Source organism: Ursus americanus, chromosome 1, assembly GCF_024610735.1.
Source record: "Ursus americanus isolate L20-20 chromosome 1, mUrsAme1.1.p, whole genome shotgun sequence".
NCBI lineage: Eukaryota > Metazoa > Chordata > Mammalia > Carnivora > Ursidae > Ursus > Ursus americanus.
The window spans coordinates 36,465,730-36,492,168 of record NC_142127.1 but is presented as its reverse complement, the minus strand read 5'-3'; the positions used below and the strand labels follow the sequence as shown (position 1 = coordinate 36,492,168).

The 26,439-nt window shown below is 39.2% G+C and overlaps 1 protein-coding gene across 4 annotated transcripts in view; it reads right to left on the bottom strand.

The window, feature by feature from the left end:
* Positions 1-26,439, bottom strand: part of GPD2 (glycerol-3-phosphate dehydrogenase 2) — a 136,503-nt gene that overhangs the window by 33,669 nt on the left and 76,395 nt on the right. The gene's annotated exons all lie outside the window — the stretch shown is intronic.

The window sequence follows — 26,439 nt, the reverse complement described above, 5'->3', positions numbered from 1 at the left end:
TAAAAGGATTTTTCTTGGTTTGACTTTTGATCAGAGCTCCTTAAAATGTGACATTTTTTTTTTAAAACACACATAAAAGGTAAGAAATTAAGCAGGGCAAAATTTAATTACAGAACAATTCCTACCTGTATTGTTAAAGATTTATTGCTGAAAAATCCTAGTTAAAGAAAACTAAGGGGGAGCCGAAGAGGGGGGGAAGATGATTAATCACTTTAAAATACTGGCATCACTAGAGACGTTTTCTATTTATTATTGCCAGTGGAGTTCACGCTGACCAGGAAGAATTACTCTACATTGCAGGGGCCAGGTTCTCTGTGCCCTGAATAATTAATTACCCAGGGCTAGATGTATTGAATCAGGGTTCAAATTCCCACACACTGGGATCAGCTCTATCAAGATAATACTGATAAAGGGATGAATTTGTAATGGATATTGTTGTTGATTTATGTTGCCAGCGTACCAAACATTTAGTATAAATGGTCTATGTAAAGTCTCTTCCTTGTGATTCAGTCTGTGCAGGGCCAGAAGCCCCGCACAGGTAATCTGTTCCAGCTAAAAGGGCAAAGTTATAAAGAGAGAATCAATGACCGAAGATTCTGCCACCCCTCCCCCACAAACATCTTATTCTAAAACTGCCAAACTAACACGATCAGCCAAGAACCTTTCCCTCTACAGTAAAACCTCTATCAGTGGAGAACATACATTGAACTTCGCCATGCAGAGTAAGGGCTTGTTTTACCCAGAAATTAATAGAATGGAAGTAGGGGAAGAAAGGAACGAGAGTGGGAGTAGCTGATGGGTAAGTGGGAAGAAAGACTGGCAGCACTTGCATCGATTTCAATTCAGCATGGCCCTAAAGTTGCCATTAGAACAGTCAGTGGTTATATTTCAAGTTAAGTCTAAGAAACCAACTTCTGTTAATGGAGGGCTCACTTCAAATTGGAAGGTGCTCCAGCAAGTTACATGCATGCGAACAAACCGGAACTAAGAATTCCAGTACAGATCTCTCTAAACTACAGAGACGACACATCTAAACGAAAGAAGAGTAGCCATCCCATCCAAGCCTTCCCTACTCACTGATTTATGTACGTGACAATGAAACACCCTATGCGTGGTACAAGAAATCCAAGTGACGTGCGTATGGTAGGAAAACTCACACCCCACCAGGTGTGCCTCGATTTACACACAGGACGCGTCTCTGGAAAGCCACATGTAAATCAACTATTTTAAATCCTATATGAAGTCACTGTCCAGAGGAACCAGGCAGAAATGCTATTTGTTAACTGAAAGGATTATTCTGTAAAGTAGTATACCTATTACACAGTCATCTAATGATAAAACTCAAAGCTTCGAAAATCTAAAATCTCTCTTTTAATACCTTTTCAAAACATAAAATCCCATCAGAACAGCACTGGTATAGTGTATCAAACTCTGTTGCTTCTATACTAAGAAGTGCCCCCCTAATTAGCTTCCAAATCCCAGTACTTTGTCAGGTAAACAAGATCGACCTCAGTTAAAAGTGTGAGGAGGGAAGAAGTTTCTTTGGTCCTTATTCTCCTTCTATTTTCCACGCCCGCCCTGCTACCCAGCAGCCCTGGACTCGAACCAGTGTGTCACCCACTTAGGAACAAAGGCCCTCATGCTATGATCCTCACCTGCCACAATTCTTCCTCCCCCGTTATTCTTAGTATCTAGGATGGTCACATTTTTGCAACTTTCTCCACATTCCTGCCATTTCCCACCTTCTTGTCCATACTAATACTTCTGGCTGCAATACTATTCTGGAAGCTCAGACAACTCCTATTCATCCCTCATGATCTGGTTCAAATATCTCCCCTTGAAGTCCTGCCTTCCCTGAGTCCCTCCAAGGCAAAGTTGTTCATCCCTTCTTCTGAGCCAATATTATATCCTGTATCTACCTTTTTTTATAGGCTTTATGGTATATTTACCCATGTATCCATCAACTTAAAAAATAATAAGGCTTGATTATGACTCAAGCCCAGAGACCAATGCAGGGAACACACTGGTGAGAGAGATACAGGGTGATCTCTGTTCTCCGGGAGCTCACCTGCCAGCGTAATCCCTGTATGATTTCCCACCTCCTCACCCCAGTCATGGGAAGGCAGGAAGCCTTTCTTGTTCATCATTATTTTCCCCTTGTTAGTACCAAGCACAGACAGGTATTGAGTAAGTGTTAAGTTTAGCCAAATTCCATTCGGTGAGTTAAATAAACAGGTTTATTTATAGTCTTAGATATACAGTCTTATAGATTTATGTCAATTTTATATAAATTCATAAATTTTTGCAGTCTTTATTGATCTATAGTCTTACCTCTAACTATGGAATGTTTTGTCTCATGTAAAGGAATTTTCAGACATCAGAAAGTTGGTGGCAAGAAATTTGAGGGAAGCAGAGAAACCCCAGAAATGTGGAAAATCTTAACTTAAACCCAAACTAGCCCTTATATTTAAGTTGGATAAGTGGGACAGGGGGAGAAATGGTTATGAATGATTCCCTCAACACTCATCCTATTTCCCCTTTCTCTGCAGGGGAGTTCAAACATAGCTATGGTAAGTTCTTAAAAATTGAGGAGTAAGCAATCTGACTTTCCTCTGGGCCCAGGAGCTCACACATCCACCCAGACATTAAGCTTAATTCATTTACCTCCTCGGATTCATGATACAGTCCTCCCCTATCCACATTAAATTCACCCTTTACCCTGAGATACCCAGATGCTCTCAGTGCGTGCTTCCCAGGAGAAATGGTAAATTTTTACTATTCTTAACTGAATTCCCCTCCAATCCCCTTTACTGACATTTTGAAAGGTATCTATATGCCTCCTGAATTTTATGTCTGGAGAAAAAAAGTTTTGACAACATTGCATGTCATTGGAATATGATACAATAATCTCGACCCCCCCCCAACCAGTTGATCTGCTTATTAAGTTTGGATTTTCCAATCCGTTTCCTGAGAGCCAGGCAACATGATACTACTCACTGATCAGTGAATAGCATAGCTTTACATTGGCACTTACGCAAGGACCCAGACGGGGACTCTGAAAATCTGTTCCCTTCTCTATTCTCCTTTTGCACTTGAAATCTCACATATGTGCACATACTGAACTCACGGAAGCACATAAGAGGTGGAACTTTAACTGTTTTCCCTTGTTTAGAAAAACACAATATTAAATCAACCTACTGAAAAGAATGAAGGTCAGTGGTGGCAGAGAAGAATTTTTTCTTAATTCTCAGTGGCCCTGCTATTAGGATAGTGAGAGATAACTTTACGCAAAAAATATTTTAGAATGTCATCATCTAAAAGATTGGCCTCAAATGTAAATATTTTGAAGACATAGCAGTATTGCTCTCCTCAGAGGGTTTCAAAGTTTGGCAACAAAGTTAACAAGCAAAACAACTGAAAAAAAGAGATAGAATCCCTGAATGTGGAAAGGATGTGAAGAACGAGTAAATACGAAAAAAAAAAAAAAACCCTTGGTAACAAATTACCTGGCATTTTCTTGGTCCTTCAGATCTAACATTGTATGACGCTCTGAAATTCTACCTACAGTCTTCTTTTCATACAGGGCACTTTTTAAACGGCCATTTACAGTGCACAGCCATAACTACGGACCCAGGAGTCTGTACAGAAAGTCTAACTGTTAGATAAAAAATCGTTTTTAATTAAAATAACACCTGCCCATAACTTCAGCATCCATAAACACTGCCACTGTTGAAATGTTGAGAACATTTCCTCCCATCTCCCTGTGCCTGGCCTGGGTCTCTTGCAATCACATGGCTCCTGCTAGCAGGGGGAAAAGGATGCTTGAAAGAAAGAACACTTCCCTGAAGCTCTAATCCCATTCCTAACAAAATCCCCAGGGCATGCTTCATTGTGTCAGACTGACAGTGTCACAATGACCTCTTGGGCAGCTTCTCCTGAGCAGTCTGGCAAAGGTAATTCAAAGGCCAACCTACTAAACTCGAGCTGATTTAATAGAATGATTATACTTAAAATGTGCCTTTCTGATGGGAAGAGTGCAAGTAGAAGCAGAGTGGAAAAGAGGGGTGTGTGTGTGTGTGTGTGTGTGTGTGTGTCTAAGGGTTTAATAAAATCTGGTTTAAGGTCATATGATGAATAAAACTGAAAAGGAAAACTCAGAATGAGAACATACTTCTCACGGTAAATTGTGACAACGCAATTCCCAAAAGTAAACTATTTAGAAAAGTAATGATTTGTGTGGGTAGCGGCAGGGATCAGGGGCACTCAGGGAGCAGTTTAGGGAGGACGTACCTTCCCAGATACAGTGGAGAAGGGCTCTGGGCTTGGAAGGACTGGGTCACATGTGTCAGGGTACTCCCCTGGGTTTCAGTGTCCTACACGAGGAGAGGAGCGGGCTGGCCCCCCTGGAATCCTACAGTGCACGGAACGGCTAATCCTCAGTAGCTACCTATCCCTTTCAAGATTTCATTTCACCTATTCCTCATTTCTGGTTTCCCTCACTTTGGCCCAGCATGTCTGAAAAGAGAATGGGCATTAATAAAAACCAAAAGACAGGTGCTTTATAAAGTAAATCATAAAAACAAAATCAGAAATCATATTGTTCCACTAGTTCTAAAATGAAAGCGAAATCTTGATTTGATTGGCTTCTGTGGGCTATCTGCAGTAGACTGCCAAAAATGTCCCGATTCTTCACACCTCCTTGTCGCCATGCCCTTTGCCATCCATCTTGAGTGTCCTCTCCCACTCTGACTCTGGACTCAGCCACGTGAAAGTGGTTTTTTTGGGTCAATGGAATATCAGGGGATGTGATTTTAAAAAGGACGTTCTGCCAATGCCACAAAAAGGACATACCCAGGCTAGCCTGCCAGTACCAGGAGGCCGAAGAGGGGCACGGGCAAGTTGCCCTAGTCATCCCAGCCAAGGCCATTCTGCATCAGCTGACAATCAACACCTCCAAGCAGGAGTGCAAGTTCAGGGGAAACCAGAAGAACCCCAGCGCCAACTCCAGACAAGATTATGAGAACCACCTAGATGACCACTCCAGTGCATGAGCAACAAAGCCTAATTGTTTTTATGCTCCTGCGGTTTTATGGTTTTTGGTACGTGGAATTTTGGCAATAGATAACATACAGGCAATGTAGCCAATTTTCTAATAAAGTTAGTCCTGACTTAAAAATAGGTTCTATCTTCAAGACTGCCTTTTTTTTTTTTAAGATTTTATTTATTTATTTGACAGAGATAGAGACAGCCAGCGAGAGAGGGAACACAAGCAGAGGAGTGGGAGAGGAAGAAGCAGGCTCCCAGCAGAGGAGCCCGATGCGGGGCTCGATTCCGGGACTCCAGGATCACACCCTGAGCTGAAGGCAGACACTTCACGACTGAGCCACCCAGGCGCCCCTCAAGACTGCCTTCTAAGATGATGATTTAGGACACAATTCAATTTCCTATAGAAATGGTATAAAATAAATGGTGGTAAGATGATTAGTCTGTGCCACAGAGCAATTTAGAGCATAGGGTACTTGAATAAGGAAGTTGACGATTCTGACAGCCTCAATGTCCATTCCTTCCTCACACTGACCCTAAATCTCCAGGTTGACAATAGCGCCATCTTCAGAGAAAACTCTGCTCTTCATACCTCTAACTTTTTGCTCGTGGTGTCTCTACTCCATGAAACATCCTATCATCTTTCCTTCATGAAACCTTCCCTGACTCCTCTTGGACACAATAGCCTTCTTCCCTCTGTGCTTCCATGACACTGTAAACATATACTTATTACACCACAAACTATTTTCTAAATATCTGCATTTCAACACTCACTCATTTATTGAGCAAATCTGTACTAAAAAATTGTAATGTGTCAGAAATTGTGCTAGAAACCAGGTTTACAACAGACACCTAAATAGATGTCGTTCCAGCTCTAGGAAACCTTGATTCTAATAGTAGGTTCCTAAAAGAACAGAGTGAATCTTATTCAATTTTGCTTTCCCAGTACCTACCGTAGGCAGATATTCCAAAATTTGTTGAATGAATAAATGAGTAAATGTACATGATTATAGGACACAATCACAGGTGAGGGAGTACTCAAATAAGAGGAATGTGCTCAAGGCCAAGAGATTCTAGGAACAGTTGCCAACCACTCAACTCTACCCTCACTGTGGCTGTGGTCTCCACTGAACCAAGGGACTATTGTCTCTCTACTTAGCCACCCAGTACACAATGGAAACAGGATGTCTTCTATCACACAATCTTTGGTGGAAAACTAAGCAGAAGGAGAAGGCCAGTGATAAAGTTAAAGCAAGCAAGGGTTTGATTATGACTAGGACAGCAGGTGGCAGATCCCTTTAACAAATATTGAGTACATATTGGGAGCCGGGCGTGATGCGAGGCCTAGGGCTCCACTGAGTAGGGAGAACAGGACTACCCTAGTCTTTGCTCTATGGAACCACACTCTAATGGGAAGACAGATAAAATCAACTAAAATCAACTATTAAGACAATTAGACATTGCAATAATGGCAATAGAGGGAAAAATCTGAGGCAGGGAGAGCAACTCCCTGGGGCAGGGGTTATATTTTAGACAGGGCAGTTAGGAAAGGCAGCCCAGATTCGCAAGAAGTAGAGAAAATGCAGAGAAGGCAATTAAGCCCTAACAGCAAGACCACCAACTATAAACTTTAATCACTGCTAATTTGCAATTATATCCAAAGCTTATATGAAGCATAAACTACCAGAAATGCGACATGGCATTAGCACAGCCCCATTTCATTAAATAGGGCCTGTAAAGTAATTTTTTTCATTCGAACTTTAAAGTATTCACCTATATTTTATACATACTTATCAGGAATTAAGTTTAAAACTCTTCCTGGCTTGATGTATATTTCTGCAGAAAATGTCTTCTAGTATAGACCAGAGAAACTCAAAAGAAAAGCATCATATTCAAAGTTTATGAATTGGAATAATTTGCTGTCACTTATCCATACTACCGTTCTCAGGAAGGGACACCTGTTAGCACTGAGCATGTAATCATTTTTATTATTAAATACAAAGGTACAATTAAATACAGGCACAGGATGTGACCTGCATCATAATTCTACCCAGCCTTTCTCTTCACAATATCCTTTTCATTATCGTGGGCCTTTTGTTCCTTCCTGTTTCTTTTGTCTCACCCTAAGTTCTTGGAACGAGCTATTTACAATCTGAATAATTAGCAATCAGCGTGGATCTGTGGTCTTTGGCCCCCTGTAAACGAAACATTGTGAGGTACCTTAACGTGACATATTTAAGTACGGAAAGTTTCTATACCCTCAGGACTCTCCTTTCTTGAAAGAAGTTTTAAAAGAATCTAATGAAGAGTAAGTTTTCTACTTTTCAGATACTTAGGAATCTAGCTGGAGTTGAACAAAAATAAAACCACATTTCAACCATAAACAGAAGGTTCTGGGTATTTATCAGCTCTATCTGTGCAAAAATGCTCTACCCATCGATTTACAATAAAGACCCCTCCCCAGGGCAATTCATTCTCCCACTAGCACCGGCCCCAAATAAGTTTCTGTACTTTGAAGGGAGAAAAAGAGAAAAGAAGTAATGAGACAAAAATTAGTTGAAATGAAGTTGTAAAGTCGGTCAGCAAGACACACTCTAGAGACTCTTTTATAAACCATACAATATGTGGCCTAAAGCCATAGGTAATCTTCTCTGGTTGTTTCTGAAATGCACGGAAATCACTGATCAGTGATCTCAGAATATCTCGCGTCGAGGGTGAGGGCCTTCATTTACTGAGTCTATGGTCTGGGAGGAACGGCATCTTAACCCAAGATAACTGTCCTGGGGACGCTTGACGTTTACTCTGTTTACCAATATTTCTTACACACCTACTGCATTCCAGGCCTTGAGCTCGGTATCACTACAGGGAACAGAAATGGAAACAAGATTGGTCCAGCTGCCCCACGATTCTGAGATACAAGAGCAAATCTACAGTCTAACTTGGAAAAGTCACAAGTTCCAAAAAGTCTCCAACCCTTACCACATTTCCTTCCTTTTTTGCTCTGCCGTGTTCCTAAGGTGTCACCAAGCATAGCACTCCAGACCCATCTTCTTTTCTCTCCTGTGTTAGGGGAAGATTTGCAAGGCTTCCTTCACAGGAATGTGTACTTGCCTTCCAGTCCATTCCCTATCAACAGGGAAACCTCACACTAGCCGCTTCAGCTAGGTTCTATTCACTTCTCTGTACAAGGGGGATAATAATGGGGTGGACAGGGGGTTAACGTGAGCAATCAGTAAGATAAGGAGCATATGTTACAACATAATAGTTCTCAAAATTAACTGTTATTATTAAAAGATAAAAAAATTTACTGGAAAGTCAAGACTGTTTTACAGCTTAATTGAAAGATGTGGCTATTGCCTGAAATACTTCAAAAATAAAAACAAAAAAGCTCTGTTTATTTTTGAGTTTTAAATGGTTTACCGCTCATCAATGTGGCAAACTTTTCCTGAAATTATGTGACCACTAATCTCTTGATCTCTGCACTTGGTGAGTACTGTTTGCTCTTTTCTCATTTTCTATCTTCACTTTTTACCACGGACGAATAAGTGTTCTCTTCCGGATGTCACAAAGGATAGAAACGGTTTTCAATCCAGAGGGAAACAGCATTGACAGGAAAAAAAAAAAAAAAAAGTTTTAAAATATCAGAATCACCAAATCTTAATCCAGACGACTTCATTTTCTCCCAAAAATAGGGAGTTTCTGCCAGTTTTTACAAAGGAGATCAACGCTTGCTATAAATTGGGAAAAGTCAAAAGAACCAGGCTCTAATTCCTCAAACAGCCACTAACTGGGTGTGTTTCTATAGTAGATAATTGTCCTGATGTTGTTTGGTCTTGCTTCCCAGCATCTGAGCCCCCTTCCCCCACCATATAAATCTCTCAGAGGGACTAAGGCTACGCCTCCCACAGGAGAAAAAGGAGGTCCACTGGGACCCAAGCCTCTGACCTGGCTCTCATCAGAGACTCTGCACACAGACTTCCACCTAGAGTTGGTGACCCAGAGAACAGGACGTGGGGAATCCAGTCTGAAGGTGGAGGCAAGCAGCAGCAGCAGCAACAGCACCGCTTTCTAGGGACAGCGATGGCGGAGACGTGTGCAGGGGAGGCAGAGCGGGAGGTGACACGCAGTCAGTCTTCAATGCGCCCCTGCAGGCACAGATGTCGCCCGTGACTTTGGCTGCCGCCAATCACTTTGGATCCCTTATTTTTCGAGCTATGTCTTCAACTTTCTCAGCATTTGTGCCTGGTGCTCAATGCCCTCTCAGAAAGTTCTTTTCCACTTAACTCCGCCAGATTTATCTTTGGCCTGCACCTAGAAATCTGGGCCAGTCCTGACCCCTGCCTCAGTTTCCTCATCGCTGAGCCACAGAGTGGAACTCTGTGATCTCTCACGTTCCTGCCAGTGCCACCGATTTTATACACAGCGATCATAAAATTTCAAGTAAACCGACTGAAAACTTGAGAATCGAATTCTGAAACAAAGGCAAAGAAAGCCCTTTAGTGGGAAACGGATCTACCTCTCATAGATGGACAGGCGGAAGAGAGTCCTTTCCCTTACACAGCACCCCCGTTCTATGCCCCTCTCCTCATTTGTGTGTGAGTCCATGCACACAACTTTTTACAAACCCGCTGGAATGGCTCAACCTGCCCCTGGGGCGATTCCAAGTGTGAGCTACATAATAAATACATGGAGCTGTGTGCTAAGGGCCAGCTGGGGAATTCTAACTGGAAGCCGCCTTTTGAGAACCTTTATCGGTTGCATGGTTGAGTCCTGTATCTTATCAGATTTCTCCCTCTCATCACAGGAAGATTCCACACCTTATCAAATTGTTATCAAATCAGTCTGACCAGAGCCGGATGTCCTGATTGTCTGAAAAGAATGTGGACTGTCACATTCACATGAAAAGCAGGCTAATTCTAGGCGCTGAGGGAGAGCGCTGGGAGACCCAGGACACCTGAGTTCAGGACCTATGTGCTCAGGGCTGATTTGATTCTGGGCATGTCCCTTTGCCCATCAGAGTGGGTTTCTTTATCTACAAAATAGAATTAACACCAGTTTCTGTGCCGATCTTCTGGAGCAATTGCAATGATCCGATTAACCCATATGTGGAAGCATTTGTGAACGGGGAGCCTTATAAGAATGAAGCCAGGGGCCCCTGGGTGGTTCAGTAGGTTAAGCGTCTGCCTTCGGCTCAGGTCATGATCCCGGGGTGCTGGGATCAAGTCCCACGTCAGGCTCCCTGCCCAGTGGGAGCCTGCTTCTCCCTCTGCCTGCAGCTCCCCCTGCTTGCTCTCTCTCATTCTCTCTGTCAAATAAACAAAAACAAAAAAAAAGAATGAAGCTAGTATTGTTAATAAACATTTCTTTCTACTAAATTTATCTTCCCTTTCCTTTTGTTTGAGATAGTCTTTTGTTATCCAAATCATTAACATTCCTCAGTTATCACAGTATCTCTTAGCGACCCAGATTCGATGTTTATTGAGAAACTTTACTTGGGGCTTGAAACTTTAAAAAAAGGAAAACAAGAATTTAATTCTTTTTACTTATAAAAACAAAACTTTCAGACTCACTTGACAAATATATCTTTTAACAGATATGTTTCAAACTACAGTAAGAATATTCAATCACTTCTACTTAAATTTAATAATTTACTAAGCAAAATTCTGATTTTAATTTGGATATTCAAAAAGTTTGCCCTACCGGAATTTTTTTTTTTCTTCAACAACAATCATGACTCATCTGATCTACGGGGATGTCTGGTTTCTCATAGGAAACAATAAATGAAGGGCAGGGACTTAGTTCTTTCCACCCCAATATCACCACCACCAATTTACCTCCAGCAAGCACAATGGTACGTGGCATGCAGAAAGGTACTAAACTATTTGTTGTCTAAAATAATCAATTTAAGGGCACCTGGGTGGCTCAGTCAGTTGAGCGATCAACAGCTCAGGTCATGATCTCAGGTTCCTGAGATCGAGCCCCACTTCCAGCTCTGTGCTCAGCAGGGAGTCTGCTTGAGATTCTCTGCCCCACCCCCCACTCGTGCTCTGTCTCTCTTTCTCTCTCTCTCTCTAAAGTAAATAAATAAATCACTAAAAATAAAATGAGATAATTAATTTATAATTCAAGAGTCTGTGAGTTTGACTAGTGACCACCAATTTAACAGAGGCTGACCACCCTGAGAGAAATGAAAAAAATAGGTACTCTGAACCTTTACAGCCATGATCACATGCTGAGGCAGAAGACTGAGGTGTAAAGGCTGTGAGACTCAGCCTGACAGAGTCCTTCCGCTAAGGCCACTTAACTACCCCCTAACAGCTACTAGACTATTTGATAGATCCTGGATAAAAAGACCAAGTTTATGCCCAATACAGTTATCAATGAAATTACGTCAATGTTGCACACACAAACATCAAATACTATGTCAGATGCTCCAGCCATATTTTTTAAGCCAACAGATTTGTTCCTCTGGAAAGTTAAACACAAGGAGGAAAAATAAACTAGCCATAGTTAAGAAAAAAGATACTCTACTTGTAGAAAGTAGGTTGAGTTGTAAGTTGTCAGTGACTCAGCATGACTACCCACACTTTTCAAAAGGCTAGAAAAATAACTTAGATAACAGCATTCCATTATCTCATTTGAAAACGCACATTTCTAAGTTTAAAAAAATCCATTTCCTGACACGCACACACTGAAGCTTTGTTTCATTACTCTATCCTTCAATGATACTTCAATTTCTAGCTGGCCAAACTACATCTCATATAAAATTTGAACATGGATATCCTGGATGATATTGAAAATTGTCTTTAATTAGGTTGGCTATGATAATGGCTATATATTATTTAAAAAAAAAATAAAGAATGCCCATGCCCTTATAAGTTAAATATACATTAAAATGTTCCAGGTGTGGGGATGGTACACTTTCTGTAAAGGCCATATGAGCCCTATTGATGTACTCAACTCTACTATTGACAATACCTAACAAATGAGCATGGATGCTGACATTTAAATTTTATATTTTATATAATTTTATGCCACAAAATCTAACCATTGAAAAATGTAAAAATCATTCTCAGTATATAAAATAAGAGGGAGGTAGGGATTTGACCTCTGCTCTGGGGGGAAGGTAGAATGAGAGAGAAAGAGAGAGAAGGGAAAAGGAAAAAACTAGATTAACTAAGATTACCCGTGAGTTGCCAATTGTTCTAGCTGGAGACAGTACATATGGGTTCAAAATCCTATTCCACTTTTGTATATCTTTGCACATTTTGATAATAATAAATTGTACACTTTAAATATCTTGCAGTTTTGTTATTTATACCTCAATAAAGCTGGAAAAAATTTATATTTTATATTTTTATATTTTTAAGATAGAAAGAGGAAGAAAGGATAGAAGGAAGGGAGGGAGGGAAGTTGGTTTATTTTTGCTGCCAGCACCACCATTATGCTGACGGAGGCTCCCAATGATAAATGTATAGTTAATTTGGTTCCGGTGAAGTTGCCTTTACCCTGGTCATGTGCTGTCAACATTTCCATCCCAAGTTGCTCAGAATTTTCCCTTGATGGGGAAAAAAAAATGACCACAGATCTAATCAATGCCCCCCTGTACTTGAGAAGACATTTCCAATATTCTAGACAGTTTTATTCAAATCTGCACTAAATAGGGGCACCTGGGTGGCTTAGTCGATTGAGCGTCTGCCTTCCACTCAGGTCATGACCCCAGGGTCCTGGGATCAAGTCCCACATCGGGCTCCTTGTTCAGTGGAGAGCCTGCTTCTCCCTCTGCCTGCTGCTACCCCTGCTTGTGCGCTCCCTCTCTCTGACAAATAAATAAATATATTTTTTTAAATAATCTGCACTAATTGAATATGTAAGAAAATGGAAAAAATGAAATGATTCAATAAATAGGCTATAGACTCATTTCTGATAAACAACTGCATAAATTAAAATTAAATAGTACCATTAAAATAGTTATCTCACCAAAAGATCTCAATAAATGTCAAAAAATTCTCCTTTGTCTCTGAAATGCTACAGAATAGTAACATACAGTAAGTTTCAAATGAAAAGAAAACAATAAAACCAACAAACAAAAACTAAGCACAGCCTTACACTTCTAATGATTTCATATAATATAAAAAATAGTAATAATAAATTTAGATATCATACAATGCCACACCAAATTGAAAATATATTTATTAGTTTTACTTACAACTTTTAAATACAAGGCTGGGACATATCAAGACAATTACTACTGTTTCCACTTTGGTTTTATAATGAAAAACAGAGTCAAATACCATGCTTCAGTGAGTTGGGTTTCTTGCCCATATTCCCAGCAATTCTCAAAGTCTTCCTGGAAATGTTAGGGAGTGGTTATTATCAAAGAAAAATCCAATGAGTTTCTATCTGAGACAGTCAAGGTATCCTCACCCACTTCTAACGACTGCAACCTTCAACTCACTAGCTCAGACTTAAGCAGTCCCTGAGTCAATCCTGAGTCAATCCCGATCACACTTGGCAATATGTAAGGAGTCTCATCCCTCCAGAATTAGAAGCTGCCTACAAACTTATCTGCCTACGGGGAACCCGTAGACAAGGGAATCCTTGGTGTTTCCCAGGCTGCGGTGTCTCCTGCCATATACACCAAGCGTAAGAGGCCTGCCCAGTATCTTGCTTGCACCCCCGGGTTCCTACTTGGATTAGAACTCTGCTCTCATCTCAACTTGCTTGGCCAGAGCTCTGACATTTTGCCTACTGTTCCTTCAAGGACTGGTCTCTATCTCTTTATTTCAAGGAGGTGCCCAGTGTCCTCCACAGACCACACACACACACACACACACACACACACACCACTTCTCCTACAGAATCCCCAGGATGCTGTCATGCACTGACTCCTCAGACCATCACTTCACTCAGTCAGCCTCCTGCGCACTGATAAGGAATGAGAGGAGGGGTGCTAAGACAGCAGTCACTCCCTTTGGGAGACTGCTCACAGCCGGGCCTGACTGTTCCTGCTTCACTTCTTCCACCAACCTGCCTTGGGAGAGCCCTGCCCTTCAGAGTTATTGAAGGCTGTCCATATTGTAAGGACAAGAAACATTTCAGCAGACATGGCCAAGGGTTCGTGCTGCCACAGATACAGCTATATATAAAAGTGGATTCTGTGAATTTCTTACCACCTGCGAGAAAATAAGAAAAAAAGTCACCCATCTACCCTTTGTCAATATCCCAGTTCAGGATACAAATTCAAAGTCAATTTTATTTTATGAGTTCCTAATTCATCTGTTCACAAAAATTTAAACGTCAAAAATGTTGAATTCTAATTAAGAACTTAAGCTTAAGTATCAAAGACCCAAACAGACTATAGCAGTCTATTCACCCTAAGGAGAGGGCAAAATTATAATGTATTACTCCACTAAAATATAACTTGAAATACAGCGTATTAGTCTTCACCTTAACACACATCTCGAACTTCTGAGAACACTACACAAAGACGCTTTTGTAAAACCACCTCACAGCACTTTGATGTGACCGTATGTTCATTAAAAGGAAGTATTACTACTTACATACATAAGGTACATAATGAATTCAGTATGTGTCTAGAGTTGGCTAATGCCATGAAAGCACATGCCAAAAGCACAGACTATAAATCAAAATGCGATTTGTCAAATAAGATCTTAATATGACTCAGGGTAGAAATAAATAAGTAAATCACTAACATTTTGATAAAACGGGATTAGTGAAGAGAGCTAAACCCAAACTGAGACCAGGTTGCAATTGACATCCCTTTGTTCTATCTATAGTTTTGGCTATTCCTCTCTCTCTTCCACCTGGATAAGTACAAAATTAGCATGCACCAGGCATTCTTCACTCCCCCGAAGGTTTCTATCTCTAACGCCATTTTAAAGACTGATATTCATTCCAAAATGTTGACATAAACCAGTTGGGCAGTTACAGATTTTTTACAGCCCACATTACTCAAGTTTTAAAAGATCTAGATTATTCTTCAGACAGAATTTGGAAACCATTTGACATTAGTTTATTAATTCACTTTCAAATTGAGGAGGATTTAACAAAAGACCAAAAAGGGCAGGCATATAAATAAAAAAAGTCAAGCCACAAAACCACCATCAAAAATATAAGAAAACCTAGTTAGTGGAGAGTGGAGTTGTTCAGGAAGTGTGAGCAAAGAGATGGATACTGGTCCACGTATTATGCCTTTTCCTTCCTACATCTCCACTCTCAGCCTGGGTTCCTTTCCTTCACAACAGCATAAAATCTCATCCAAGACTCTCCTAGTAATCACTCAAATATGTGCCCTAGGTCTTGAATTCCCTGAATCAAATGCTGCTTTCATTCACTGCATGCCCCCTGCCTGCAGAATCCAAAGTGAACCCCTCAGCATGGCATACCTGCTCCTCCACGATAGAGGCTCTACTCGCTCCTCCACACCTCTACTCACCTTACAGAAGCCCACACTCTATTCAGCTGCTTCCTGTGTTCCATGTTCCTTCATGCCTCTGGCTACATCCTCCCCCGCTGACTTGACCTGGTTATACTACACAATCTTCAAGTTAGCAAATTATTACTCAAGGAAGCTTTTCTAGATCCCCCACCTTAGGTGTGTGCCTCTCACAGAATTTCTCACTCAGTATTAAAAAATCCTTGTTTGCTTGTCTGTATCCTCCAGCAGTCAAAGAGCTTTCTGAGGAAAGGAAACATTTTGTGTAATTCTTATATCTCTAGTACCTATCGTATTACCTATAGACATGGTGCTAAGATAGGATACACTGAATAAGTAAATAAATAAATAAAATTGCTAGTTGTATAAAAAAACAACTAAGAATACTATCCTGTCTAGAAAAATATGAATCTTAATAATGAATCCCATTATTTCAACTTGCTATGCAAACTATTGCTTCCCATACAGTCATTCCAAACATCCCAAGACTAAAATGTGAAGGCCAAACTTTAGGAAGAACAGAGCACAGAATTCAAGAAAAGAAAACCTTCAAAAGTATTCACATTGATTTTCAGAGCCTACACCGGCAAGGCGGTAACACAACGCAAGCCTAGGCCTGTAGGAGGCGCACTTCAACTCCGAAGTAACACGCGTCAACATTCGCTCAACTTCTTCCCAAGAATCGTACATCAGGGAGTTCAGCGGTCTACAGGGAAGCCATTTTTCCACATCCTGGGGCTTTTCACTAACTTCTAGAGGGCAGATGGATCAAAACCAAGTAGGAGTTAGAAGATCCAGACCTGAGGCCCTCCTGACAGCGTCAGATTCTTGAGTGGATTAAAAGGCCGGATGATGAGCAAGAAACCCTACAATTCGGGAGCAGCTGCTTCAGCAGCAGACACGGGAGACGCAGATTCATTCCTGCTTTCACGCCCTTCTCCAACATTCCTTCCGAGGATCTCACAGCTCAGGAGTTGATGGAGGAAAGTAAGACTGCTCAGCTTTTATTTCCCTCTAATAGATTAACCGAATATACACGCAGAGGCCACCACGATCCGTCGAAGTGCTCCGGGGTGCTGCGATAGCCCCGAATTTTCTGGAGGACTCCTGTTTTGATCAGGACACGAAGAAAACTGTAAGCAATGACAGTGGTCCCAAACCTACCGACCAGCAGAGAAGCCGTCTGTGCTCAGTGCCTGCTGCCTCCTTCGGCCCTCGGAGACTTCCCTTCTTGCGGAGGCAGAGGGGGAGCGACCTGAAAGTCTGGGGGCAACTTCAGGACCCACACACAGACACCCGCCCGACACAAAGTGCTACAGCTCTCCCTCAGTGTGAGTCTGGGAAACCTTTATGGCAACGGGTTTTCATGTGCGACTCTGTCCGATTCTAGACAAAATACAACTTCTATATCACGTGCAGCTGGGAGAGGTGGACATTAGGGAATAGTTTTTCCCCGCAAGCTCTCTACTGCTCCGTAGCCTTTACGTTCCTATCACTTTGTTGTTTACGTTCGGAATCTCTGCGACTTGTCCTGTGACTTGGTTTCTTCCGGTTTCTGGGCAGTATTGCTCTCCAGCATCTGCTGATGGAGCCAGCAGAGTCATTTCAATGAAAGAGCTGATAGGATCTAGCTCTGTTGCTGTCTCTAAAATTTCAAGTTAGTATCTGTGAAAAATGGTTAAAATGTCAAAATTCAAAGTGAATTAAAGGGGGGAATAGTCTAAAATTTGTAGCTCAAAAAGTACAAATAATGAGGGAAAAGTACCTACTCAAAATCTGGTGGATGGGGAACACTAGAGGAGATGGGGGGCGGGGGGAGAGGTCAGTCACAGACCCATCCCGCACACAGAAGGCCCCCAGGAACACCTAGAGGCAGCCAGAGGCTTGCGGAACAAAGACACTTAATAACCAAAAGCAAAGGAATTTAGGTAAGTGTTGTCTAAATTAAAATTTGGAGAGTGAGTCAATTCTATTCATTTGGGGAGGGGTGAGAAGAAGGACCAAAGGTAGTTACATTAAAGCAATAAATGTAGCAAATGAAAATAATTAAACCTTAGTGAGTGAGGTATTTAATTGCATTTTGGTGTTTATGTATTTTAGATATTACTCTCAATTGTATGTTTATTGCATTATGCTTAGTAATTTTTATGCTTAGCTTCTTTTAAATAGGGTCTTTTGTTACTTAAAAAAAACAGATTTGACCGAGTGGATAAATGTTTTTCTCTCTTTATTCATGCTTAAGAATCATGAAGATACTAGTCTTACTGAAAAGCGTGATGAGAAAAAGAAACATACAAGTAGAAGATAGAGGTAAAGGTAAAAATATATATTAATCTTGCTTTATATAATATTTACTTTTTACAACTAGTGTGTACTATTATTTATTTTTTTAAATACTGCTTGAAGAGGCTGTTTGAAGAGGCTACTGTTGAAAAAAAGAATTTGGGTTGACTGTATTCTGTTTAGGCAGTAGAAATAGTGAATTTCTCCCGACTCTATTTCGTACTTTTTTCAACAATAACATATTTAAACGCCTTCTTTTATCAAAACAGATTTCAGGTAGCTCACAGTGCTCTTTGCACACAGAAAATTATTGAGAGACCTTTCTGAGGCCTCTTCTCAGTTGTCTTTCAAATTTTGTCCTCTGTGAAGGAAAGTAAAACTGCATGAATCACCAAGTGCGTTCATTGTTGTATTTCTCAGGTTAAAAAGTGGAAGGATTTAAAACTCCTGGACAGGGGGGGCCTGGGTGGCTCAGTCAGTTAAGCAGCCACCTTCAGCTCAGGTCATGATCCCAGAGTTTTGGGATCAAGTCCTGCATGGGGCTCCTTGCTCAGTGGGTAGCCTGCTTTTCCCTCTGCCTGCAGCTCTCCCTGCTTGTGCTCTCTCTGACAAATAAATAAAATCTTTAAAAAAATAAAATAAAACTCCTGGAAAATATGGAGTTTCCAGTTTCCTCAGAGGCTTTGGAATTACCGATCCCAAGTTAATTGAGAGCTATATATTAATTATCTCTGACATAAAGATATAAAGCACGAGTTATTTGATTTTGTTCTTAATCTGAAAGTTGTTTATCTACTTATTGTGTTCTTTCATCATTTTCTTCTCAAAGCCTTCTTCTTCTGAATAGATAGCAAATTACATATCGGTCATACTTTTCCACTGAATGCAAGAATAGCTCTTTGGTTTTGGATAGTAAAGGAGCAGTAGTTATGTAAGCTGCATGGGAAGTCAGTTTGTGTGTGTGTGTGTGTGTGTGTGTGTGTGTGTGTATTTAATGTGCAGAGCTAAGTTTAAAAAGAAAAGTAGGTGTTGTGTGGTTCATGTTTTCTGTGGGCGGATATAATGATCCGAAGAGTGTTTAACTACTATAAAGTGTGATATGAGTAAGTATTAATAGTAATAATGAAACCCATTTGAAATTCACATTCTAATATAGTGTTCTGTTTGATTCCAGAGAATCTACTAAGGTGTTAGTTTTATTTATAAGAACTATGTAACATTGACTTTTTTTCAGTTTTTCTATATTATGTCACCAGGGCTTGGCTGTAGAATTGGTAGTTGAAACTAAAGTGTGGGACTTTTTTATTGCAGAAATGTTTTTATTACTGCTGTTTCTTGTGAGGCTAGACACCAGCTTGGCTTTCCACTACACTAAGAAAGCTGTTGCGTACTGGGCACAGAACAACTCCAAAGTGGATTTCACTGCTGTTTTTTGCTTGCTCTCTTTTCTAAACATTTATCTGGGCAAAGACTCTTGATCCCCTTGAAAGAAGGCTGGAAAACATGCTAGAGTGGGCACATCAGTGGGCACCTAGGGGCTCTGCCGACAGATATGTGAGGCATTACACTGTCATACAGTCAAGTAGTAAGGAAATCAGTTCCTGAAAGCCAATCATTATAGCTTTTTATTCCTTATTTATTTCCCTGCATGCCAAGAGCAATTATTTCCTTCTCCCTTCTTTCTAAATGTAACCTCTAGGATTGTATTTCTGAAGGAGAATTACTTTGAGAAAATTGCACCGGCTAGGGACTTTAAGCTTCAATATACTGCACGTCAAACTATAGCTTACATTTCTCGGGCATGTGTTTTCCTAATGTCTCTAAAGCAAAAGCAGAAAACCCTTCTAACTTTTAAATCTTAACTGCAAACTACAATAAATTATTTCATGTCTAAGTATTTTGAAGTGTACCATTAACATGAAGAAAATAAAAGTAAAATTTTACTGAGAAATATATAATTTCATGTTTAGGATAAAACAGACCAATCTACTTAAAAGACTGTAATTAACATGAACATTTAGTCTGACCAAACAGATTGGCATTCAACACAAGCAGATGATATGAACTAGGTTTTAGCAAATTTAAACAAATAGAGCATATTTTACATAATGATAATGATACCATTTGAGACAGCCTAATTTTAAGCTCTCCATGCAGATAAAACTAATGGATGTGCTATTGTTTTGTTGTGTCCAAGAAAATTAAGATTTCACTTTTCATTCACAGAAGAAAAACAACTTGAAAATCTGGCTTACTGATGGCTAAGGCTGTACTGATGGATATATTTTGATCTAAGCTAATATGTGTATAAAATTTAATTCCATGAAATGTGGGTCCTAGATGCTTTTTAAATTCACCTTTTCAAAACTTCGTGCTTCCTTATAATACTATGGAATTAAATACTCACTACATTAGGTGAAAACTGCAAGATACTATTGTTAGCTAAGAGATGGTAGAGAGCCTGGGTGGCTCAGTCAGTTAAGCATCTGCCGTCGACTCAGGTCATGATCTCAGTCAGAGTCCTGAGATCAAGCTTGGTGTCCTGGGTCCCCGGATCCAGCCCCGTGTCAGGCCAGGCTTCCTGCTCAGTAGCGAGTCTGCTTCTCCCTCTCCTTCTGCCCCTCCCCTGCTCCTGCTCAAGCTCTCTCTCTCAAATAAATAAATAAATAAATGGTAGAGGGAACAAATACAAATGCACGTATAATATACACACGTGCATACATATGCATGCACACAATGAAAGGATATACTAAAATTCTTCTTTAAAAAAGGAATCTTTAAAAAGGAGGGAATAGGGTAGAAGAAACAGAAAGAAGTGAACCTTATTTGAACAGTCCTTGTTTCTATTTTTTACTTAGAAACCTTGTATTTTTACATAATTATTAAACAAAAACACAGTTTTAAAAAAATAAATCCCTAATAATCTAAGTAGGCTTCATGCCCAGTGTGGAGTCCAACACGAGGCCTGAATTCACAACCCTGAGATCAAGACCTAGCTGAGATCAAGAGTTGGTTGCTTCACCGAATGAGCCACTCAGGTGCCCTGATCCCTAATAATCTAAAACAAAATTAAATTGATTTGTTGTTCTCAGTAGATGGCATAACCACACTGATAGGAACTATTTCAAGTAGCTTTGAAAAGCAGTAATTTGTATCTATATTCCCATTGGCATGCACACTACAAACAAGAGCTGCAACAACAAAAATCTTGAACTGGTTTTAATAATAATATTTTTGGAGGTATGACTGATGAGGTTAAATAAAAGCCAGGTACTCCTGAATTTGAAGTAAAACTATATCTAAGAATTCATTATGCTCTTCTTCTTCAAACAAAAAATTTTTTGTAACTCTTTCTACTGAAGGGCCTAGAAATAATGACTAATCCATAACAATGAACATCTACAGCAATTAGATTATGGTCTCTAATTACCATTTCTCAGGAAGGAGTCAAGGTTTATTAGAGAAATGGTTGTTTTCAGGTCTCGGGCAGAAAGGTTTCAAGATGAGCCCGAAATATCTTGGAGCAGATGGCACAGAAGTCATCATAGACTATTGACAGCATATTAATAGGGTTCAGGAACCAACTCGAGGAGGTAGAGCAATTTGGGCATGAATAATCGACTGACACGTATCAAATATATTTAATCATGAGTTTAATTAATAATCCAAAAATATCTCATCACATTTGGAGGAAATAGCAGAAGATAGATGGATGGACGGATGGATGGATGGATAGATAGATAGATAGATACGTGATAGAAGGAAAGAAAAGAAAAGAAAAGAAAAGAAAAGAAAAGAAAAGAAAAAAGAAAAGATAGATGAGTCAACTGGGAGGAAGAGGCATGGAGATTTTTGATACAATAGCTTTTGCCTTTGATCCTGCAACTTTTTTTTAAAAAGTCAATTGGGATACACTTGAAACTAATGTAACATTGTGTGTCAACTATACTTCAATTTAAAAGACAATGGGTCAGTGGAGCAACAGAGTGTGAGGCAGATAGCTTGCTGTGAACCCACCAGAACTATCTGCTCAAACAACTTATATGCAAAAAATCCTACTATTTTGCACTGTTTTTAAACTTGCATATAGAGGGTAGAATACAGAGGACTATTGCTATCTCAGTATGTTACACCTGATCAGATCTAGTTTTGTGTGCTTTTGATTTTCTTACAAACTAATTATAAGGGGATGAAAGCTTGGTATTTAATACACGCTGGTCAAGGGAGCAATAAACAATTGCAAACTTTCCTAGGGGCTATTTTGCTCTGTCTCATCATCAGGAAGCTAAAGCATATGTTAGATGTTAGCCTGGGTGGACACAAATGTGTCCTATTTATTCAAGGTTTCCTTTGAAGCCACAATTTATAACTTTTGTTTCTTAGGGGTACATGTCAAACTTCATTTAGCATTAGTTGGTATCCAGATACACTGAATAGCAAAAAGGCAGAATTCAGGGGCAAAAGAATATGCCTGCTATGTGAGCAGTGATGCCAGTTTCATTTATCTAACTCACAGAAAACAAGAGGAAAAATACAATGGAAAAGATGACAGCAGAAAATCAAGATAAAAATTATTCATTTAACTTCTAAGTGTAAACTACATATGCACAAGAAGAAATATTAAATATGTTCTAGATGAATGCCTAAGAGATAGACAATTTAAGATTAAGTTCTTTTAAAATATTGTACTTTTTGACCCTTCAATTTCAAAAATTATATGTTTAGCTGGAGCATATCTATATGCACAAAATTTTCCTTACTCCTAAGAATGTTGTGCAAAATTTTTTTCTGGAAGAATCTGCAAATTTTATATATATAAAGTAGAACTGATGCTTCGTTTTGTGACATGAAAAGTAGAAATTTGGTGGACTGTAGAATATCCATAAAATTTACCCAAATAAAACAATTAATATTTAAATAGTGATTTATACTGATAAAGTTATGTTACATTTATTAAATCATTTAAATATCAAAATACACTGTGAGTGAGGTAGTAAAGGCCTAATCCATAGATACGTAATGTGATGCTCAAAACTCAATAAGTTTGTAAGCCTAAATCACATACTTCCATGTCGCTGATTGTTTTAATTACACTACAGCACTTTGGAAAGCACTTTTCAAGTATGATTGTAATGCTTTGCAACTGTGAGATGAGCTATTATGCCATTTCCAACATTCGTTTTCTAAGACTCATCCACGTTGTTCAGTGTAGCTGAGTTACAATGCTGTTTTACTCCATTATGTTAATACATGGGTTATTCATCTGTCTCTGGATGGATATTTGAATTATTTCCCTTTTTGAAATTATACCCTGTGCTGCTATGCACTTTTCTGTACATATCTCCGAGTGGGCAAGTGTCAGAGTTTCTCTGGGGTATATATTTAGTAGCAGAATTACTGAATCACAAGGTAGGTGTATGCTTAACTGTATTAGAAGTGTTTGTTTTCCAAAGTGTTTACATCAATTTATATAACACATCCTATTATACTTCTACAACATTTAAAAACAAAACTAACCAATAGGTTGTTTTCAAATATATTTACATAAGATAAAAAAAGGGAAAGAAGGAACTCTAATAATGAAATTCATAATAGCAGTAATTTCTAGGAAAGAGCAAAGAGGAATAAATGAGGAATATTCACAATTTGAAGTCACAAATAGCCTCAATGTATTGGTAATGTTCTCAGTTTTAAGGTTGTCTATGGATTCCAGGGTCTTTGTATATATGTTAAATGTATTCTTTTATATGCATCATTATTTACATAATTTTATACCTTGGTGTGTACAATAATAAGGATCTAAAAAAAGGATTAGGAGCCTTGAGAATTATTGGCGAATATAACTATTTTACATGTTAAAATGAATTTATGATATTTTTATTTTAAGATGGAAAATAAAAATAAAAACAATAAACAAAGTCTTAATGTATCATGCCAAATTTTGATAATGTTGAGGTCCCCAAGATAAGACTCCCTCTTTGTTGATAGTTTTTTAGACCCCCTCAATCAAAGTTCAGAGAAATTGGGCCTTGGGAAATGAAGGAATGGATTTGGTGATGTTTACTCTTTCAGGGGAATTTTTCCTGTAGCTGAATACATCTATCTTGAAAACATTCAAATTAGTCAGTTATCAAAGACATAAAATGATGACAAATTACTAACCCAGTGGTTCAAAAAAGAAAAATTAAGTCTAGGGTCCCAAAAGTAAAGTAAATGTCAGCATATAACCTCAATATGTAATTATTGATAAATTGCATACCTGCACTATTGTACATATATATATATATATATAAATCCTTGTACTCACATATTATAGACATTTGAACCATATGTAAAAACCGACATTTATAAGGAATTTGATAGTAATGCTGCAAAGTAGAAGTTCTAATCTGTTCTTTCTACATCGAGTGGTTGGTCCTGTGCACCCTGCACGGCTCACACACTCCGCTTTCGAGATCACTGTAGCAACCCTGCCATTGTATTAAGGAGCACAGGGCCCAAACTCGCATAATGGTACTCTATTTTATTTGTACATCCACATCATTTGGTTATTTATTCAACCTATTTCTATTACTCTGAAGAAATTAATGTGTCTGTGAGATTTAAAGTTGATAACACCCAATTAGCTCAACAACTATATCTGAAATATTCTAAATGAGGATTAAAGGCACCATCTTTAGATTTGACTTATGTTCCAGGAAGTCAAAGGAAAAACAAAAACAAAAGCATAAGACCAAAAAAGAAAACAAAACAAAACAAAACATCACCTTTGTGTTATTGGGTAATTGATTTCTTTTTAGCTTTCATGGTAGATAAAATCAACACCTTAAAAGACTTGTCTTTAACCCAGGATTTCTTTTATTACAGTATACAATTGTGGGTGCGTGCCTAGAGGAGTAATAGTTTGTTCCTAACAAAAGAGTCTGGATTCCACAATATGCCCTTTGCCAAAGGCACCGTTCCCCAAAGCACACAGCTAACTGCGTCTCCTGCTGTACCTGTAACAATTTAATTGTATAAGTCAGCCTAGTCAAGCATCTCCAGCTCATGACTGGGAGACATGAAATTCATTGTCATTATTGTCCCTGTCATTTTGGATCATTATATCCTGCTGCAGAATTTTCCTCACTTCAGTGCATTCTTACCTCCAGGAGCCAGGGATTATAGCTGAGGTTGGGGTGGGGGCAGGACCGTGAACTACATTTACCTCAGGGGAGCCGGAGATTAAATTGGCTTTGCTCTCTCACGAGCTGAATTCATCTATTTGTATGCTATTGAGTTTTAGGCTGGAATAAAAATGAATATTCTAGTGAACCCTGGGCTTTAATTCCCCCTTTGAAACATGGATATAACCAACTTTTATTTACATTAGGAAAGCTAAAGTAATTTCCTGTAGGTAGCTATTTTCATATGTGCATAAGGAATACTTCAGGACATCACTGGGTATGAAATAACAGACATCTCTCTCTGTCAGCAGCTTGACTCTCAGAAAGAAGAATTTAAAGCTGTAATTTTGTTCTTCAGTTTCATCTTATAGAAGCTTAATGGCGGTATTTAATGGTTTTAAATATTTAATGATTTTTAATTACATCCCATTTTCTGTGCACTGGATTGGATAACTGGAGTCCAACTAGAATGGCACCAAAGATCATACTCTGGGAACAGGGAGATTGAAGTCAAGTTGACAGAGGAAGACAAACTAAGTTCCTTAGGAAACTGGCACTCCCCCTCCCAAAGCTAGTTCATATCTCCCAGCATGCTAAGACACCCAAGCCTGTCATGCCTTAAACACTTCCTGCTGACTTTGAAGAGTTGCGCTAGCCACCATTTTCCCTACCTTACTAGGGGTAATGGCCACAGCCAACATTCAGCTGATGGCTCTCTGGTAGCAGACGGCACGAAACAGGTAGGAGACACCAGGATTGTGTCTCCTTCAGAAAATCAGTGAGATGACTCTATGTTTTTTTTCTCTGACAGAAGATAAGAAGAAAATATAACCTGATCTGTCACTTCCTATCCCAACTTCCCTTCATATGAATTTTACTGAGAAATTTGACATTTACTTTTTTACTGAAAAAGACGGTAGTTATTCCTCCATATGGGTGAGTTTGTTTTTCAGCAATTTAACAACAAAATATGGCAATGGATCTTACCTATGCCAAGCACATGATAGCCACTATAATTACTACATTTAAAAGTATGTGAAATTTATTTTATTGCCCTCATTGACTTTAGTGGAGGAACAAATCTTGCCTTAATCAAATGCGATGGCCATCACTTTTTATGCAGGACGAACTATTCTTATGAATAATTAAGAAAACTATTTTGATCTTTGTACATTTTGTACTTCAGAGGGAACACCTTCAGCCCTAACATCTCAGTGTTGAGGAAGGTTAAAGATTGTCTCAGCCACTGGTCTAAGTTCACGGCAATGTGTACTAGACTGACTGTATTTTCACACCATTATATTTCACTTTTCAGTGATGCTGAAGTAACAGTATAATGAATTACTAATAAGAGTTTTTAGATATCCAAACTTCTTGTAGCATTTAGAAATTCAATTTATTTATGTGTGCCACTGTTTCACCATAATCAAGATTCTCCCAAGTTGGGAGTTATAAAAATTGTTATTTCAGGTCACTTAAAAGTGGTTA